Consider the following 15,890-nt stretch of genomic DNA (forward strand, 5'->3'; position numbering starts at 1 on the left):
GAAGCGCGAGTGATTTTTCCTGAAAAACTTGACGACTTTATTTGTTTGCAGGGAACCTTGAGGGAAATGCCAGATAATTTTGAAGCTCGTATTCGGGGATTATTTTTCCGTCCCAAATGTCGGCCACAACCTGTCAGTTTGACGTAGCAACGACCAGAGAAAATATTCAAAAAAAATTATCAGTATAATACCATGTAGGTTGTACCACGTGACGTCGAATGGTGCAATTCTATTGGTCGATATTTGGGTCGGAAAAATAATCATTACATATTCTGTTGAATAGAATAACAAGTTTTTACTAAAAACAATTTATTAAATTCGAACTGCGGTATTTGAATTTGGAAGGCATTTTCACCTCTGTTGTTACTGGTCAGGCGCTCCACTTAGGAAGGCTTGTGACAACTAGTGGACTGCAAATAGATTGATCGACGTAATTCGAGTAGTACTATCTATATATAGACAAGGTCACCACTATAATATTTTGGTAACACCTAATGTCCAATACAATCATTCACGAGTTGTATCTCCAAGATAATGCTGATCACCAGCTCAATACACGGTAAAATTGAACAAAACTACCAAAAGAGCCTATGTTTGCTTGTAGACACGGCTTATCGTCCAAAATAAACTTGTGTCGTCATTATAGTATAAACAGTAATTGTGACTATCATTTCATATAATTTATGGAAGGTATTTACTTAGCGTGTCAACGTAATAATTATCACTTGACACTGATACTTTGAGCACGTAGTTTTGGTCGTATTTCAGTGTTTTCACGACTGAACATGAAGACCCTGTGTTTGTTCTGTTCGGGTTACCGTTTCATGTGTGTAGACAACCAACCTTTGGCCGTCTACTAATGGGTAGGCGAATGTAGTATGAATTCGGTACTTGGAATTTTCCTACCTCTGTTTCCTGTAAAAGGAAATGGGTACTTAAAGTTGTAAAGTTTTCGGGGATTTAATAGGGATAAATTGCATAACCACTTTACCATGAAGAAATGGATTTCCTACGTTTTATTTACAGAGTTTTAATTGGAGTTTCCTTGCGATTGGTTAATGTGATTTGAAATTAACGTAAACAAATAACAGCTTGGGTTTTCTCACCATTTTCTTGGCTACTACGTTACTATATTCCACGTATCTATGTCATGGTACTCATTAATCATCTTCAATCAAATTCCATTTACTATTACTTCCTTGTTTCTACGGCTAGTGTAAACATGGAACAATCAATGAATCTCTCAAGTAGATTAGCGGTTACAAAGTTTATATAGTGACATAATGTAGGAGTTAGTAAATTCAATTGCCAACCGAAATCCGTTAAGTGAACTTATAGCGTGAATATTGTTTTTAGTAAAACATGAATTACTTGTAAATGTAAGCTTATCACGATATATCAAATTGTCGTAGTCATTGTCATATCAATTGATTTATATATTCACCAATTATTTGTATTCACTTTTTGCAAATGAAACAAACAGCACGTGTGCAGGAATATCATTTAAATTGAATTCACAACAAATTGCTTGTTTCCTACTGATATTAATATTATGCATTAACCGCAATCAACGACATAAACCAAACTAATTATAGCTACGGACTGCAATTAAAATTTCAATTGTACAAACATACGATGCGATGCATTTTCCGAGTAAAAGCTGTTCATTATCACGTTGATGATAGCATATCGATGATAGGCTTTCATTGGAGCTTGTTACAAAGCTATCGAAGATAAAGTGCCGATAAAGATAGTTTCAAGTTACGAGAGTTAGCTGCGGCTGGGTAGTGAGTTAAGCCAGTATACTCTGACGCGTCGCCCCGACCGACCGCGAGACTCGCGAATCGCGCGCTTACAAAACAGTAAAGAACAATTTTCGCGTTCCCAATCTCAAAGAAAATAATATAATCTACCAGTTTACTCTGATAACCACTATTTGTTAAAACATTGTAAGTACAATTTTTTTGTTATCTTGTAATCTTTTATTTGTTTTGTAAACATTGAATTTCGCGGTTCTTGTTTCGCTAAACAAATATTTTTTTATGATGCCGGCACTGATTTGTGTGGTGAAAATGTTTTTTGTTTATCTTTAGTTTCCGCTAATGAATATTGGTAACTAGTTATTTTTTAGAAACATGTTATAAAGGTATTATCAAAAAAGTTTACTAATGGAGATCAAACATTAAACATAAATAAACATCTCCTCAATTATTGATTTTCCACTGTTTTTGCTTATAATCGTACGTATCTTGTTTTTATTTCTATTTATATATTTTACTTCAGTTCAATGTAACACACGTATTTGCATACAATCGTTTTTGTTTTATTTATAACTGTTACAACTCATTCGTCAAGCACCTTTAGCGAATATGAAGAAAATGTACCTAATGATAAACATTTTCAACAAATTGATCAGAAATCAACGTTCAAGAATAAATAACGCCCTCTGTCGAATGAAAGAATAAAAAGAAGTTTAATTTTAAACTCGTAAGTAGTCCAGAGTTCAGTACCTACGTCATGTTTACCTATGCGAATTGAAATAGACATTTTTCAACAATCTCGTACTGAAAGGATAGTGACGTGAGTGTAGTGGTCTTGTTGCCATAAAGCTCAAGGTCTAGGGTTTGACGTTTTGACGGAGCAAGATACAATTTAAATTATTCATCATGCAATTCATTATAGCGCTATGGAGAGTCAAACAAATTGATAACAAAAATAATTGATAATTTCATTATGTCAGATTTATGAAGAAATTATGTGGTTGTTTTATAGGTCTCTAGAGCTCCATTTTCCGGAGGTCATAATTTTGATACCTATGCATAATAACAAAATCACTTAGTAATTTTAAAGCTGACGAGGAAGTATAAAACCGAGAAGGCATTAACGTAAGAGCAATTTAAACACTTTTAAACGATGACGACTGTGCCATAATGCCATAAGGGTATAATGCTTCTAATGGTTCCATTGTTAGGTTTGAGAGGAACTTAGGCCCGTTTTCCATCACGAGGGCCCAATGTGGGTTGCTTTAATTGGGTTAAAGATACCAACACTTTGTATTAACGTTACGAGAGGTTAAACTAACCCAAGTTCCGTACTCATTAAGGGTGAACAAGGGATCAATAACAATTAAGAAGATGGTAATGATGCTGATCTGTTTTTCCTAATCATGTTGTTTGGGTCAAATAAGTAATGTTTGTAAATAAATAAATCACTTACGAAGCAGTTTATGAGCGAGAATATAGCCAAGATTTAACCGATATAAGATGAAGTTTGGAGGACTGGTAGATGGAACTTGCATGATGACAGCTGGCTATTTTATCCCTACCGAACGCCGGTGAAACCGGACGAAAAACTTTCCTAGTACACAATAATTTCGGTATAGACAGCTATAGACATCTGCCTATTAATATTGTTACAGCGAGATTTTTTCAAAATGGTTGTTAAACAGTTGTCCCCATTACTTACACGACAGTCGTTTGAAGTTGTCAAAAGCTGAAACAGATGTAAGTGTACCCAATTATGAGTGATACAACTCGTTTACATGTACTCGTTTATAACTACAAGGACACTTAACAATGTAAACAAAAGAAAGCCATGTTCTTTAGGAAAGTTTTGCCAATTGGATTTCCGTTTTTTTTTGTTTGTTATACTTTTCTTATATTTAACTAGTAAAAGAAATATTTTTGTCATAGACCAACATAAACATTTTTGTACCACATAAATAACTTCAATTCATATTTACCTTCAATATGAAACCTAGATTTGCTATTCGGAAATCAAATAACGAGTGCGGCATTCCACGTACACATTTTTATTTATTGTTTCCAAGGCAGTCTATCAAATCGCGTGTATTGTGTACTTTTTCATCTTTTCAGTTTTCATTGTGACTGTCGAGTGGACAACATGTATTTTTGTTATTGCAAAGAAAACTCGTATCCATTGCTTTTTAAATGAAAAAGCTAGTTAGCATTTTCCTGCTTACTGTAACGTAGAAAAAAACAAAAAAGTGAAAAAATAGGAATATTATGTAGCTACACATCAAAATACATCTCACGAAAAATCATTACCGTCCTGAAAGAATCGAGCGAAAAGCAATGTTGCTTTTTTTAGGAGAAAGAAGAAAATAGCTTTCATTCATCAGCCAACGATGCGACGTAGACGCGGTTCACTCATTGAATTTTAAAATCCTGGAGAAAATGTTCACGTAGGTAAATAAACACACACACATACACACATAATGAATTCCATTACGGCTTTAGGTCGCATTCTTCTGATTTCCCTCGAGCAAGTTTTACGAGTTATTTTAATTAAGCCTGAAATAAACACCACAGATAAGGTACGGCTTTCCCGTATTCACTTATCGCTAACCGAATTCCCTTAAGGAGATAAGCTATGGAAAGTTTCAAAACGTTGAGCTTAACTATATTCTCATTTCCTTCAATGTTGATAATGGAAGAATGACATGTTTCGACATGTTTAGGTACTTCCAACTGTAAAGTGCATCCCACACGCGATGTAAAGCCTGAACACACTGTTATACAACGTCCACCCGTTGTGTGATCACTCACGTCTTTCGATAGTGTCCACTAAGCCTATTATTGTTTCTTGACATACTGCAAGGATGGTTCCTGTCTCCATGTCCTGACCACGTTATGTCCTTATTTATTGCTTTGGCAGAGAAATTCACGAAACTTGAGTACCATTAAGGGTAAGGCAGCCATGACACCGTAATAAAGGATTTGGAAAAACGTGTGAGTGTTTTTCCTTTTGCCAAGCTTAATATTAAATTAAGGTAAAAGTTACTTTGTAAGATTGTTTTTATATGAGAACATTGTGGCTTAAAAGTAGTTTTCGTAGTATCTATAAAATTAGTGGTTCTAGCATGAACGTTGATGAAAACAGTGAAAAAGGTACATACCATGCATTATAAGGAAAAGTAATAAATCTTCTGGTCACCAGATGGCGTTAAGTCAAGGCTAGCTCAAGGGTGAACTTGAACCCTTAAATCATTGTGTCACTTCTGACAGTTTAACCACACTGTTTGTATGTAGGCAAGTTGCCCCTATCTGTCAATGTCATCTTAGTACATAGTGAGACAATAGCACTTTTAGAAGACTGGGGTATATCCCGATCGTATTTTGGTGCCGTTGACAAATGCTGTCAGTTAGCAATACAACGCTATTTTTCCTCGAAAACTGACAGCTGTTAACTGAATAAAACATTCGGTACATCCAATAAAGTCTGTATCATGTTAGCAAGCCATGCTTGTACAGTATTGAAAAAAAAAAACGGGCCAAGTGCGAGTCGGACTCGCGCACGAAGGGTTCCGTACCATTATTTAAATTTTTAGGGTCTCGTTTTAGCCTTTGGGTACGGAACCCTAAAAAGTATCTACGTAGGTCCTGAATAATTTAGTTAGAGTCCAACGACTGTTTGATAGCTGCGGAATAATTGATTGTATTGCCTCAATCAAATCCGCTTTCAAATGTTCTGTAACCTTTCGGAAAATCCTAAATGGACCACATTAATGCAATGTGATTAAGCAGTATATGGGTATTATATAGGTACGTATTGCAGTATGGTCATTTTCAGCAGCTAATGAAAAAGACTCGGTACATAATCCTCCAATGGTTTTCGGCCACTGATTATGACTTGCTCACTGTGTCGGTTTCTTATTCTCTTTTCGCTAAGCAGAATGTGCTTTACTAGTAATCCCGATTTCGACTGCCTTTTATAAAAAGACCATGGTCTATATTAACTACAAGCTGAAGAGATGGTTAGTGTGCTTCTGCCACGTCTTCAGCTCATTGATTGAGGAAAGCTGTGTGCTTTCTACGGGTGAGCAGTTCCCAGTTCCCAGTTCCCAGGGGTCCTAGCTGTAATCATAAAATTCAAAACTTTAAGCGTCTGTCAAGAAGAATAAATTAAATGTTTGGTCCTTCGATCGTAAATCGCGAATTCTCTAGAGAATGACCCGATGATAAAAACATCGGCAGACAAGTTGACCGGAAAATGTCGCAAAATACTAAAAGTCTATGAATGGTTTGTTGAAACTGTTGTCATTCATCAATTTAGACTTAGTAAAGGTCATCAGATAGAATAGGTTATCACTATTAAGCTGATGTAATAAAGAATAGTTGATATCTATGAGACAATGCATAGAATATACAGTGGTAGTTGTAATGGAATTTGTGCTACAATTACTTAATCATTATTTTTAATTTTATAATTATGTCATCGTTTAATTTAGAGGTAGGTGCCTCATTGTTCTTAACTGATGTAAGGTTAGCGTATCGGTAGTTTCAGTAAGAAACGAGAACCTTTTCTTTGCTCTTACAATATCCACCCAATATTTACCGCTGTTGAGTTATATTTATTCCCTAAATCCACGAACATTTTTATTTCGGCATACAACAAATAATTGAATTTCGCGCTTCGTTTACAATTCCGTCTAAATTCGGATAGACGTTGAAAATGATAGATATGAAGCACAGAGTCAGTGGTGGAAATATTTTCTATTAGAACTCCCGACATTTTGTCAGTCGACCCCAAATGTTTCAAGCCAGTAAATTAGTAGTTTGTTTTTCTTACAATTAGCAAAATCAACAGTTGCTCAACATTATTGTTCATGTTACTATGTCTTGAATACTAAACAGCATGAACTAACAACCACAAACGTGCGTAACATTATATGTTTGGCTATCTAATTGCTATATTAATAGATTTCCTCCATCTCCGCTTACTCTTTATACAAAGCTTACAAATATAATTAATTTGCCCTAAGAGTTCCTTTGGTAAATATTCGTAAACATCAATCAATTCAACAAGTTTTTCTGAAGAAAGTGAATATTGATGTCAATGCCTACAGCTGTCAAAACTTTGTAATTTATTAATTTGGAGTTTACAATGTTTATTTATCAATAATATTAATTTTACTCTCAGAATTTTAGAGCTGATATTAAAGTCGTGGTGGCCTAGTAAAGTCGTGGTGGCCTAGTGGGCAAAGAACCTACCTCTCGAGTATGAGGGCGCGGGTTCGATTCCAGGTCAGGCAAGTACCAATGCAACTTTTCTAAGTTTGTATGTACTTTCTAAGTATATCTTAGACACCAATGACGCACGTTAAACTGTAGGTCCCGGCTGTCATTGAACATCCTTGGCAGTCGTTACGGGTAGTCAGAAGCCAGTAAATCTGACACCAGTCTAACCAAGGGGTATTGGGTTGCCCAGGAAACTGGGTTGAGGAGGTCAGGCAGGGCAGTCGCTCCTTGTAAAGCACTGGTACTCAGCTACATCCGGTTAGACTGGAAGCCGACCCCAACATAGTTTGGGAAAAAGGCTCGGAGGATGAATTTTAGAGCTGATATTGTGACCTACTGCCAACAGTACTACAAAGTTGAGATTTTAAAATAAATAACACTGAAATATGTAAAATATTACAGCATCCTACTGCTGGTTAGAATAATATATGCCATTGCCCATTGCAGAAGGTTAGTGTTGTGAGCATTTTACTACCACCTCCCAGGGTAATGTTAGTACCTAGTAAATGTAAAAAGAGAAGGTAAAACTCAGTACGTTTCCAACAAACCATAACAAGAGAAATGGTTCCGTAGTTACTATCACTGTCACCGGAAAAATGGTTCAAAGAACAATCGACATAACAGCATTGTTTTAATAACATGTACCATCTGTGAATGCTGATTGACGCGGAGTATGTGACTGCAGTTATAATTCTTTATGCATGTTTAATTAGAAATCTAATAGAGTTTGTGTTGGGTGGAATTTGAATGTTTGAGGCTTCTTTCAAACTTGACGTTTTGTGTTAATGCGACTGTGTTGCTGGTGTCGTGTGGCAAAAGCCCGTTTGTCAAGACATTTTTCACGTTCGCTGCTGCTGCACTTTCGTTGATGTTCACTTGTTTTTATACGGAACATGGAAACTCCAATTTGAAAGAACCCTTATGCCTGAGCTGTATAACAAGATACGTCATAGAACTATCATCCGTCAGCAAAACGCCTCGTTTCTTGTTCATAGGAATTGAGCATTAGTGCCACATTAATTGAACCACATAATGCTTTAAATTGAAAAGTCTTATCTAGTTGGGTGCAACCCGTCAGAAACAAGATCTCTTACTATCAAATATATTATCTACTAGAATTATAGGTTTCCACGAACACATCTAGAAGGCAAGATTCTTGGAAGATGTGTATATTAAGTGGTCGCGATCCCTTACGTTGCAGTAATGAAACCCGACTACCGAACTGAAAAGGTGTTTGTGTGTTGAGAGTGGAATTTAGGCAGAATTAATAATAGAAAAAGTTACAAAAATACCTAAAAACACCTATTAGGATACTCGGCAGATCATAAAGCTTAGACTGAAAATAATAAGTTAAGTAATAACCTTTTAATCCATCACCATTAGGTACGATTTAATAAATAATCCAAATATAAAATAATCAAATGAATATTATAAAGTAATGAATGGCTGGCTTTTCTTAAAGGCTGAAGCGTGATAAGCGAATTTGTTAAAAGTTATTAAGCAAGATTGCATAACTTTGTATCGTGTCCCTGCCAGTCTGAGCAATGGTTTATTGCCGTTGGTAGCTTATAAATCACTCGGACAACAAACTCAGTAGAAAAGTAAGAAAAAAACATAAAAATAATAAATAAGAATCCTGAACCAGACAGAACCTGCTAATAATTTTTGCGGTTTAATTACCACCATTAGGTCAGCTATTTTGACTCCATTGTAGGTATACTAGTATAGTACACAAAAGCACAGCGAACGAAACGATTTTAGTAAAAATATATTTTTCTTAACAGGAAACTCATCCCATTAAAACTACGGAAATGAAAGTCAAAATATTGCACGTAAAATATTAAACTTATGTAATTACAAAATACACCCGTACGTTAATTACAATATATTGCATAAAATTGGATCGAGTTTTTTCAACTTTGTGTTGTGAATGATTGACCGGTCAGATATTACGTCGTAGTATATTAAATGACAAAATATGCTATGCAAATGGCGTATTCATTAGAGCTATTAAATTAAATGTAATGACGCTATTAATTTTAATAGCATTATAAAGTGTATCGACCACTTGCCTTGTAGAACACGTATCTATCTATGTATATTATAACGGCAATTTTTGCCTCAATATTTTCTTTCAATCAGGTACTTACTAGGGCGAAAGAAATACTAGGGTTCTACGAGTATATTTAAAAGCGATGGCAACTACGACCTACATTTCTTTACCCACAATTTATTGTATACGGCAGATAAACTGTTCCCACTAGAGCAACTTGTCTTCACGTGTCGAACACAGATAAAACTCAGGGATATTGAGAGATTATTTCTGACAATAAATCCAATTAAACTTTCCCCCAAGATGAAATCGTACAAAAGGCCCACTCATTCCCCGTCTTCGGGTATATTAGAGGTACCTTTAGGAGTGCTGTTGCACTCGATATTCTGTAGTTCCGAATGGAAATTGGATTGTCAGAATTCTTCGTGGAATCCGCATCATAGTACCGCAGCCAATAAATCGAAAGGTGTAAACATACAAACATGGCTGACATTCCTCGACAGGTGACGCTTCATAAAGCAATATACACGTCGCGAATTTTAATTTAAAACGTGCGGATTTCCTCGCCTATTTCCTTTACTGATGGGGTCGGCGATAAAATGAAATGTGCATGTATTTGAAAAATACATTTTTTCGCGTGACTTTGAATTAATGACAGCGGGTAAAAGGGAAGGGATAGGGAATCACGATTTATTTTGATTCCGGCTAGCTTAGTTTCGTTCCGGGTAGTGTCCTTCCTATAGAACATAGTGGCGATCGATCCCATGGCGTTATTTATGTGCTTCTATAAATACAGCTACGAGTATTGAGTGCCGCGTGCGATCATGAATCCGTCTGCCAAGCGTGCTAATGTTTATTGTAACAGTCATTAGGCGCTTCCGTTTACGAGCGAAGATGATAATTAGGAAAGTATTTTTGTACTTGTGCCGATAAACCATGACTCACAACTTGATCTGAAATCAATACAATATATTTTTTGTACATTACGAGTGAATAATAATATGTATCTCTGAAAAGCAGAACATTTGAAAGCGAATTAACTAAACAACTTTATCATACTGTCCAACACTCCATTACTTAATTACTTCACCAGAATCGTGATCGATTTGCTTCGTATGCATCATATAAATCGTTAGCCATTCGAGACAGTAAAACCACCTTATTTCCTCAGTACAGCGTTCTTGCGCAGTAAAGCTGTCTGAGCAAATACGTGTTGAATAAGATCTGAGAACTGAAGACATCACACATTTCGAGTGTATCAACAGATTCATCTGTTTCAGCGTCTAGGTATGCAATGTATCTACATTTGTATGCACATTGCACACTATGTTACTCTGATTTTGCTATTGTATTGACAAATGTGATGCGTACTCGCTGGAGGGAAAAATCGAGGCGAAAACTGAACTTTCGAAAAGGAACGGGTGTTGATATTTATTTACAGAAAAAGCTGACGTTATTAGCTTAGTGGTTTATTTCTGAAAGTGCAGGGATTGAATTTGGAGCCTTTGTTCTATTTTGCATCGTTATGGCATTACTGGAAGCTTATTAATATGAACGTGACAAAGACTTACTCGTCGTACCACAAAAACTTTCAAACGTCTGTTGAACACTTGTCAATCACGTTGAAATAAGGTCAATTTTGCAGAAACTCCTTTTTAGGCAAGTGTTAAATAGATGTTTAAGTTTTTGCAGTAAGGCTGTAAACGCATTGACTGATAAAATTTTTAGGCATTGACTGATCTCTCCTAATGAGGAACCGCTTACAAATCTTTATCGGCACGTGCCATTTGGCATTTCACATGTATTGCACTTTTGCAAGGACACAAGAGAAACGTGGTTACAATCGTACAGGTACAGATAATTATGGGTATAATCCCGAACAGATTTGGCGAACGGTTTCATCCATAAGAGGATAATGTGTTACGTTTCAAGCTTGCGCTCTAATGAAGGCTGTGTCGGGTCGCACTAAGCCAAGTAAGAGAACACCATTTGTATGTTAACTTTGTTGCAAAAAAATTGAGCACTAATGACGATCGAGACATGCGGCATTGTGTGTTTGTAAACACTTTATATTGATTGAAATGTGTGCTTAATTTTTTTTGCAATTAAGTTTATTATGTTATGATTGTTTTTTTATTATTTTTTATTTGATTCAGCTTTATTAACCACATCACTTTGAACTTCAGCAGTTTCATGGAAAAAGTTAAAAAAATCGTGACTAAAATCTCCTGGATCAGAAAATTTTGTGACTACCTTAATCCTAGAGAAGTAATCCAATTTCTTTTTATTACTTTAACTAAAAGTTTTTTGGGATGGATGAGTATTTGGGTTCGATCAGATAGATCACGTTTTATATTAACTCGTTCGAAAGATTAGTTCTATAAAAAGCCCAGGTGACACAAAAATACAGTAGACAACTACCTTTATATGTTTATGGAAATCTTATATATAATCTCTATGGAAATTAAACGTTTCTAAATATAAAATTAATTAAAAATATAACCTTTGCACACGTGTTTAATTGAACTTTGACCAAAACATAAATAATATCTTATTGGTCTCGCTCTTAAATACCTATATACTTCTATATTAATACAATAACAACATTAAAATCTCTTCATAATTTTGTTATATAGCTATATTAATATTATTTTATTACGTCACTTCACTGCTCCAGACTCTAATTTAACGCGAGCACAGTCGCAGGCAGAAACCAGTCATTAAATAAAACAGTCATACATTTACTAGATCCAAGTTGCAAGTAATATATTCAAAGCGGTGCACGTTTACTCATTCCATATTATGATTGATGCGTGAACTGAACAGTCTTTTACCAAGTCACGACAATATAAAGGGCGTGTGTCACGATTCTAGCTAATTTCTATTACTTCGCCGTAATACACTTGATACATTACAGAGGTATTTGTTAAATAGTTGTTAATTAATTGAATTGGTCCCTTGAAGCTTAGTTTCACTTGGATTGCTCACTATGCGTCATCTGTCATGTCTTTTCCCAGCTATGTTGGGGTGGGCTTCCAGTCTATCTGACCTGCTCAACCCAGTACCCCTTGGTAAGACTGGTTGTCAGACTTACTGGCTTTCGACTACACATGTTCATTGCCAGCCGGTATATTTGCGGTATACAAATCTTATTGAACAGTCCAATCACCCCTGTGGTCATTTAGTGGACCCTATTTAGATAATGTAATAAAATCAATTATACAAAACGTTGTAGACAGTTTAACAAACATCCAACGAAATTGAAAACTTCATTCATTTAATTCTATTATTTGCATTCACAATGAAGGACTGTGACAAGGGTTCAACGGAATAATGTCGTACATACAAATTCCACTATGACCTTTATTAGACGAAATACCCATTATTTTTATCCTTAAAATAATTATTTTATTCCTCGGGAGATCGTGTCCAGGAGGGAGTCTTTCCGTTTGTCCCGCTCTTGGAAAGACTCCCTCCTGGACACGATCTCCCGAGAAGAGTTTGGCAGTCCTTAAACAGACTCCGAACGCAGGTCGGCCGAAGCAAAGACAATCGGTCCAGGTGGGGTTTCACGGGCGGGGCGGACCTTGGGTGCGAGTGCGGGGCTGCTATGCAGACCATGTCCCACCTCATCGCATGTCCGCTGTGCCCTGAAACGTGCTCGCGGCAGGATCTCATGAGCGCATCCGGCCGTGCTCTCGCTGTGGCGGCATATTGGGCTGACAAAGTGTAGTTGTTATGGACCATGTGATTAATTATGAATAATGTCTAGCTTTATCGGGCCAAGTGATTAATAACTATCTTAACTTCATTATTTATCACATTGCACGGGCATTATTATATTGCTACATGATAGTTGGGCAATTTGATAATAAAGCTATATTTTATGCGGTGCGAGGGTGGCAGTTGTTCTAATAAATAAAGCCTGTTACTTGCTACATATTTTATGATTATTGTTTTAAATTATATGTTCTATTTTAATGGGAAATTATAAGTCTAGCCACAAAATTACTAATTGGACAATTTTCATCTAATTTACTAACTCGGCCTCGTTTTTCTTGATCTCATTTTTCTTGACTCGTTTTTTTATGGTAGAATTTAATTTGGATTCAAAACATTGTATTAAAAACTGAACTTAGTGACGAAAACGAATCGCTGCAAAACCGACTCCACGTAGTCTTGTCTGCCCTACCCCTAGAGTGCAATTCAAAACCGCGTAGGCGCGGAGGGGCGAGGCGGCCTGCGAGCTGAGGCGCAGCTAGTTGAAGCGCTCGCCGCCGCGGCTGAGGCTGGCCGGCTGAGCCGGCCAGCAAGCCGAAGCTGCGGTGGTGAGCGTGAAAACCATCTGCGACGATAAGCTCGCATGGGACCGCCGGAGCCCCGCAGCGCCGGAGCCGTGACAGAAGCCATGCTTGCTGCATGTTGCATGCTTACTTCTATGCTCTGTCAATTGATATGGGATGTGTTATATTTAATTTATTTTAAGTTAAATGTCAATAACAATAAAAAAAATGAAATTAAATATGTTTGTATTACTTTGCCCAAAAGGTCACGGGCAATATGTATAGTGCCCGGTCAATTTGATTGTTTGAATAATTATTATCAAATTGCACTCTCATATTGGGCATTATTCATAATGACCGGGCATTATGTATACTGCCCAATTTATCACTTGGTCCATAACATAGTCTCACTATAAGACATGTCATCGACACGAAAGAAAAAGAATCCTTAAAACATATTATACCTTTCTACAATAAAATGCCCAAAAACTATAAGGAAAAAAATACCAAAAATAAATAGTCAAGTGAAAATCCCTATAAAAGTTTAGTCATTTTTTCGGCAATATTATTACGTGTATCGGGCCTTTGCCTACCCATTTAAAGATTAAAATCTCACTACGTGAACGAGTGTCGTTTGTTGGGGGTTAGGCCCATTCCTTCAGTGTCTTCAGGTTAAATATTTATACTTCGTTCGCGTACCTACAAAGCAAGACATTGTTGAGTGCATCAGGTGTTTATCTTTTAATGCGAGCGTAGGAATTGAGGCGAGACGGTCCATTTAATGGTAACAATAGAACTAGTAGTGCGTGAAAATTCTCTTTAAATCCAATACCATGTTTGAGTGTGTTTCTAGTGTAGAGGAGAATATAATTTTAATTTCTAATGGTTTTATTTGAAACCCGATGGAACTTTTTCATGTATACCAATGAGTTATCATATTTTTTTATTTTAGGACCTATGTATTGTATTGTTACTACATATAACAAAAGCGTTATACAATAGCGTTAGTTACATTAACAGTCTTCCTTTTGACGATAGGCAGATTCTAGAGGGAGAACAACACAATAGGAAACCTATGAAATATATTCAAATGAATACAATAGAACAATTTAGCAAGAAGTGGTTAGAAACACTCGTAGATACCTACTACAAAGGTGCCTTCAATAATACTTCTTAAGGGAAAGTTTGTCAGAATAGTTTGTCAGAATACCTATATTCAAAGTGGTGATGACTGATTCAGTAATCAAATTTCTAGGGATGCGTGCCTAAAGGGATCCAACAGGACCCTATTAGCAAGTCTAAAGCTACCTGTCCTATGTTTGAAGGGACTTAAAAGCAAAATAATTATAAATTTTCATTGTATGAACTTTTTAAAATTACGCGTTCAAACTAGAAGTTTGAATCCAGATTTTCTAGGTATTTTAGAATTCCTGTTTCAGAAAGGTATCAAACATTCTTCAATGCAAACATATTGTTACCTATTACATATATCTTGTACATTATAATTAATTAATTGACGTGTGTCTAAAATATTTTTTTTTTGAAAATAATCACTGAGTTCATGAGAGTTGGCCAGAAAACGGCAGCTTGTTCAAAATCTTGACGTGTCGAGTTAATGACATGGTAAATGTTCAAATATTGAGATTCACAAACCGGTCACATTCGTCAAGAGTTAAGTGTGTCGAGATGACGAATAACGCGTCTCTACTTACAATCCCCATCGATATAAAACATGCAGCTTATTCTAAAAGTGTAACATTTATCACAGTACTGATAGAGGCGTCTGCTTTTATTATATTCTCACTTCGTTAGCTGAATCTACGCATTTCCATTTCGTATTTCAGAATGTAATTGCAACGAATTCGCACAGATGTTTTATTTCGTAAAAGATACGATTGAGTGCTAAAAATATTTCGTTTTTTGAGCGCTAAAATGACCACCCACACAGTAGGCATTTAGAGTTTATATTGTAGGTATTAATGATAATAATGTATTCGTTTGAAAAATAGGTATAATATTTGATAGCAAGTAATATTTTTTTTACCTACAGTCAAAAGGTTAACAGAAAATATTCTGCCAAAGTTGCTCTGCCCGTTTCTAACATTTGCATGGTAAATAGAAACCTGAACCGACACAAAGTTTACATCATGTAGTTCCCACAGGTTGCGGGTGCAACTGCGGGAAACAGATAGTTTAAAATATTACTAGTATAAAATAGTATTGCATTTAACAAGGCTCAACGTTCCGGTGTAACTTTCAGCTTATGTAGCTCGCAGTTTACGTAACTCGCATCTGACTGAATATTTATTCACGGCATTTGAATAAAATAGGCACTGTGAAATTGTAGCTAAAATTTTCACTGATTTACGTTTAGTTTCAGTTGATTTGTTTTGAAAAATTCAGGTGATCCAATGCATTTATGTAGGTAGGCAAAAGTGAATGCTATAGTGAGCATTTTTTGTGAATATCTGGTAAATGGTATGCGTCACATAACATGTTTTTTTGCATATTTGG

The 15,890-nt window shown here is 36.0% G+C and overlaps 1 protein-coding gene across 1 annotated transcript in view; it reads left to right on the top strand.

Annotated features, from left to right (window-relative positions):
- Positions 1–1,790: 1,790 nt before the first annotated feature.
- The window catches only part of LOC110376398 (G-protein coupled receptor dmsr-1), a 49,800-nt gene continuing 35,700 nt past the window's right edge, over positions 1,791–15,890 (top strand). The window contains exon 1 of the mRNA XM_049845255.2: positions 1,791–1,949. The gene's annotated coding sequence lies outside the window, so the exon portion shown is untranslated. The remainder of the gene's footprint in view (positions 1,950–15,890) is intronic.

The sequence above is a fragment of the Helicoverpa armigera genome, chromosome 15 (genome assembly GCF_030705265.1).
Source record: "Helicoverpa armigera isolate CAAS_96S chromosome 15, ASM3070526v1, whole genome shotgun sequence".
NCBI lineage: Eukaryota > Metazoa > Arthropoda > Insecta > Lepidoptera > Noctuidae > Helicoverpa > Helicoverpa armigera.